The 4,474-nt window shown below is 37.4% G+C and overlaps 1 long non-coding RNA gene across 1 annotated transcript; it reads right to left on the reverse strand.

Annotated features, from left to right (window-relative positions):
• Positions 1-225: 225 nt before the first annotated feature.
• LOC141367261 (uncharacterized) lies at positions 226-3,220 on the reverse strand. Its single transcript, XR_012371553.1, has 3 exons — positions 2,292-3,220; positions 630-716; positions 226-504 (listed from the first exon to the last, which is right to left on the reverse strand). It is a non-coding gene; the product is annotated as an uncharacterized lncRNA (long non-coding RNA).
• Positions 3,221-4,474: the final 1,254 nt, after the last annotated feature.

Consider the following 4,474-nt stretch of genomic DNA (forward strand, 5'->3'; position numbering starts at 1 on the left):
CTCCAATCTGGTGCAGTATGTGAAAACCCTTCAGAAGCCATTCAAACGTCACCCCCCTCTATCCAGTCAGACAAACATGAGTCACAAGGTATTGCATCAAAGAATTGTAAGAAATGTAAATAAATGTCAGAAAATTAGAAAAAAAACTAGCAAACATGTTAACCACATATAAGCGAGTAAAGGACCGGCGCCGTGCAACTGGGGAGGGGAGGCACACCTGGGAGTACTTTACAGTAAGTTTAAGACCTTATATTTCATTATTTTACAAAAATAATATTCGCATGTCTTAAGACTGAAATTGGTCATTTTTTCACTCTACTTTTTACATGCTATTTTCCACCCCTCAGCAAATGGATGATTTATTTGGGTCATCAGGAATTGGTACTGCGCCACCTGGTACCATTCAATCCACTCCTCTGGGTTTGGAAGACGCATCCACTGAAAGCAGGCCCACTACTCAGGACCAGCCATCAGGTGTTGTGATGGATGCACAGCCAGGAACCTCTGCAATGCACAACACAGTCATCAGCAGCAGGCAGAGACGACCACAACCCTCACAATTTCTCGATTCTTATGAGGCACATGCAGAGAGAAGGACTGCTGTGCTCGAGTCCCTTGTGAGGCCAGACCTGTAGAGATGGCGGCGGCTAAAGGAGAGACGCAGGCGATCGTTTGAGAGAAAGATTTTGACCAGCTTAGGAACCATTGTGGATGAACTAAAAAAATGGGAAAAAGACAAGACCAAATTATAAAACTTCTACAAAACCCAAATAAACCTGAATAAAATGATACTGTAAAGATTATGCAGACTCTCTCTTTTGATTTACACTTTCTCAAATTGTATACTAAAATATATTTTTGAATTGGTTTATCATTTACAAATTGTATAACTTGGGAAAATATTGTAGACACTTTCTACTACAATATATATTTGTGTTCCCAAGTTATACAATTTGTAAATGATAAACTAATTCAAATCAAATATATATATATATATATATATATATATAACAAATGCATGTCAATTACAAAATCTATATATGAAATAATGTGTGTGTGTTTATCACCACCACCACCACTTCAACCTCTCAAATTAAATCCAATTTGCTTTGTGTTCAGCCAGGTAAAAGAAGTCACCAAGTCTCAAAGAACATTCTTATTTAATTAACAAAACCAAATTAGGTCAACTGGTTGTCATTTGCCAATTATGTATTTACATTCCAATATTACTTTTATATATAAAAAAAACATTGGCAAAGTTTATTTCAGATAAAAACTCATTTCTTTTCAGTTGTTTGTATGTTCAGTATAGACATACAACTTAGATCTGACCACAAATCTGGTCTCTATAATGACAGGCGTGAGTGTTGTGGGGTTGCTGGGGAGGTGGTTCATCATCAACACCATCATCTACCACGACAACATCATCACTAGCCTCTAAACAAATATTATGCAAAATGCAGCATGCCGAGACTGCTGAACTGATACTTGAAATTCTTCTCATTTGTAGGCAATGGAGTCTCCTAAACTTACATTTAAGAATGCCAAATGCATGCTCAATGACCACGCGAGCAGTATTGAGCTTCCTATTAAATTGTTTTTGCCTAGCAGACAAGTGGCCATTGTCTCTATAAGGCCTCATAAGTTGAGGCAACAGAGGGTAGGCAGAATCCCCAATTATGTGCATTCCCTGTGGAACAAGGGAATGGGGGTTTTCTTCAAGAAGACGACCAACCTCTGTGAAGCGAAATGCTCGGGCATCAAGCCAACTTCCAGGGTGACCAACACTGATGTGACAAAAGCGCCGCTGGCTGTCACAAAACCCAGTTAAATTTACTGAATAAAACTGTTTCCTATTCAGGTATGCAAGGGGATTATCACAATGGGGTCTCATTATAGGAATGTGACACCCATCCACTGCACATACAGTGTTGGGGAAACCTGCTGCATCAAACCCTAATTTTGACAACTCCAGTCTCTGGCCTCTGGGCCAGGAAATGTGGTGGGCCATGTATGTATTAACATAGCAACAAAACTCATGGAGATGCTTGGCAAGAGTGGATTTTGTTATATTGAATCTATCTGCCACCCCACGATATGACTCCTGATTAGCCAACGTCCAAAGGCAGGCAAGAACACTGTTTATGAGTGGCAGTTTGGTCTGCTGTAAATTCATATAAACAGGACCAAGGGTGGTAATGACATCATGCAAAGGTAGAAAATAGGCTATCAAGACAACATGCTAATACTTGAAATTAGTAAATTAATTTTATATTGTCTAGTACACACACCTCCACTTGTTCTCTGGAAAGCCTGAAATGACCTCTAAATTCTGAGAGACTGTAGAGAGGGACAACATCCTCCACAAAATTCATTATTTTTGGAATCATTCTATATATCAGAAAGAGGAATTGTAGTCACAATATATGTGCAACTGAAAACACAGGAAGTTAAAAAAACAAATTTCAAGGTTTATGTTGAACTAGGATTTTAATCAAATAATTATGGTATACATGAGTGTTAGTATTGTAATAAAAGCACATTATTTCTTTGTGTAAACAGAATTTGAATATCTTTATATGTAAGCAAACAAGCAAGCCACCATTGATTACAGAAGCCATATTTCTTGATTAAATTCATTACATCAATAATACATTGTGAAGCTTTAACAATTCAGTCACTTATTTGGTTTGCTACACTGTATTTTATTCGATGTAGGTTTCAGATTCTAGGTAATAAGTATTAAACTATAACAATAATGTATATTGTTTATTAAAGTATGTAAATTAATACTTTTTACATTAATCCTGCTCACCTTCGTTGCTCGTTGTGCTCAATTTCATGCAAGAATAAAGGAATTTCTATCGCTACCAGCTCATCTGCGATAAAGTAAGCAAACGCCACGTGATCAGCCATGCCTGACGTAGATGCAGCAAACTACGGAAACCGCAGCGTGTCCGACTTCACGTCTCCGTTTTCAGCTCCTCCCCGCCTGCACGCGGCTAATCTCGCTGATCGGTTACATCCAGCCACAGCCGATGTCGAACACACCTGATGTCTACCTCAGACTACTACAAAAAGAAGTAAAACATCTTAATTAACAAATAGAACTATCAATTTTGTAGGTGGGGTCTCCTACAGATATATTTTGAGGATTTTTTTAATGGTCACAATTGTGACCAGTAGTATAACACACTGTTTCTAATGTAAATATGTCTAATTGAATTTTAATGAAGTCCGACTATGATGATTCCCACCGGTTACTTTTGTGACCGAGTATAAAACCTAATTTAACTTAACCAACCTAAAATCAAAGAAGGCATAAAGTTTGTGTGTCAGGGAGGTCGAAGGAGTAAATTGCATCTATTCAAATTCCAAGAAAAAATTTGGGATTAAACGGGTTAATGTTGCAGGAAATATTTAATTCCTATGAAATTTTAATTTTAAAATTAAAAACGTAGAATGTTTTGGAATATTGTGCTATATTTTACAAATTACTTATTTGTGAGCTTCATTATTTCTTAAAAAAATTCATGTGCCCTTATAATCTTTAATCAAAAACAAGAATCGTTTCCTCCTCGAAACAAACTTTCTTTACTTTCAATCACGTGGCAGGCGGAAGGGGCCCAGGTAAATATCGCAGCGATTAGCAAATCAACATAACCCAATTCCAACAATCCAATGGGGTCTCAATGGATGAATTCAAGTCTTGCTCTACCTTTTTTCTCATTTTCAGAAGCTGTTTCACTCGGATATATGTCATGATGGGGGAAATAAGACAATCACAAGTTACATTGTGACTTTAATACTGTCTGGTTCACTGGCTCTTAGTACAGGAAAACACTTTAGGTGCTGTATAGCACCTATGTAGAACCATATTCTATACAGGGGCTATATTTAAAATTAGCAATACGTTTTTGCAGGGTAGGATGTCTGCAAACGTGACTTTGAAGTTTGGAAGTATTGCATTGTGAAAGCGAACAGGACCAACAAGAAATTTCAACATTGTAACGATTTAAGCCCCTGTTTCATAAAATTATTGTTTTAATCTTTGGCAAAATATCCACAACGGCACATCCCATTTTGTTTAAAACTATTTAAAGCTGCAGTCGGAAAGATTTTTTTATCATATTCACTTAAACCGACACTATGTTCTGATAGAACAACATGAATTAAACTGTTTAAGGAAAAACCCTGCAGTTCTACCTCCACCTAGAGCCTGTTATTTGTTTGGCAAAAATCCATTGCTCCTGGTTCATCTGGTCCAATCAGCGCAGGGTTGTGTAAAATCTGCGTGTCAATCACAGTTCCTGCACACGCTACAAAGCCACTCTCTACCTCAATATCACAATTCGCCTGAAGTTCAAAGGTGTGTTGGATTGAACACAGTGTGAAAACATTTTACTAACAAACTTCAGATTCCTCCATTAACAACCAGAGCTAAGAGAACAACCAAGGACAAGAAAACAACCAA

Source organism: Misgurnus anguillicaudatus, chromosome 2 (genome assembly GCF_027580225.2).
Source record: "Misgurnus anguillicaudatus chromosome 2, ASM2758022v2, whole genome shotgun sequence".
Classification (NCBI taxonomy): Eukaryota; Metazoa; Chordata; class Actinopteri; order Cypriniformes; family Cobitidae; genus Misgurnus; species Misgurnus anguillicaudatus.